Below are 1092 nucleotides of genomic sequence, written 5' to 3'. Positions count from 1 at the left end.
GCACCTGCTCCCTCCCCTGCACCTGCTCCCTCCCCTGCACCTGCTCCCTCCCCACACCAGCCCCCTCCCTGCACCTGCTCCCTCCCCGCACCTGCCCCCTCCCCACACCTCCCCACTCCCCACACCTGCCCCATCCCCAGTGGGCATGTCAAGCTACCATTCAGGTTACGAAACCCACATGTCAGGCATCGTGGGACGCCGTGGGGATGACGGAACCCCAGGTGCAGTGGAGTGAACCAGGCAGCCCCTGCTGGCCATGTACTCTGAAGAGGTGTGAGGCACCATGTGGTCATGAGCACTGGGCTCTGCCCGTGGCGATGCCTCCGGAGGACCCTGGGGCTGGGATGAGTTTTTCCCACCCTTAGACGAGTCCTGGAGATTCCAAGACTCTGGAGGGAGTCTTGGCCACCAGTGACTGACCCAGGGGAAACCTGGGCCCTCCCTGAGGGTCCCCATCTGTTCAAGCACAGGGGCCAGGTCTCTGCCTGTGTCCCCAGGGCTGTGGGCTATAGGTGGGATGGCTCAGGACATCTGGGGAGGGGAAGAGGGGTGACTGGGCGGTGGCTGTCAAGCACAAGAGGCTGGGTGTTTAGTCAGTGATTCTGCATTCCTGCATGCTATAAACAGAATTCCCACTTGACTTTTGTTTATGAGACTTTATTAATGATTTACATTTCTGCTCATTTGTTTATTAGGTGTTAAGCTGATATTCCTACAACTGCACTCTGCTGCTGAGACTGGGGCCTCTGAGTGTGTGCACGAGTGTGTATGTATACTTGTATGTGTGTGTCCAAACGTGTGCACAGTGCATTCACGTGCGTGTGGGCTCACACATGTGCCCCTACGCACGTTTGTGTGTGCTTGCTCTTGAACTCCTGGGTCCTGGTGTCTGTTTGCTTGAGGGGTGATGATCTGCAGAGGGAGATTCTGTAGCCAATTGATGCTGGGGGAGCCATACTCTCTGAGGGAGGGTCCCCCTGGCTCTGCCATTTCCCGGTTTAGAGCCGCTCCCGCCATCTGCCTCGAGGGGCCCACGTGAGCTGCTGCCTTTGACTGGCAGGTCCAGACAGAGCCTGTTTAATCAGATGGTGT

This window comes from Oryx dammah, unplaced genomic scaffold (assembly GCF_014754425.2).
Source record: "Oryx dammah isolate SB20612 unplaced genomic scaffold, SCBI_Odam_1.1 HiC_scaffold_2, whole genome shotgun sequence".
Taxonomy (NCBI): domain Eukaryota; kingdom Metazoa; phylum Chordata; class Mammalia; order Artiodactyla; family Bovidae; genus Oryx; species Oryx dammah.
Note: the sequence above shows the minus strand (reverse complement) of the source record.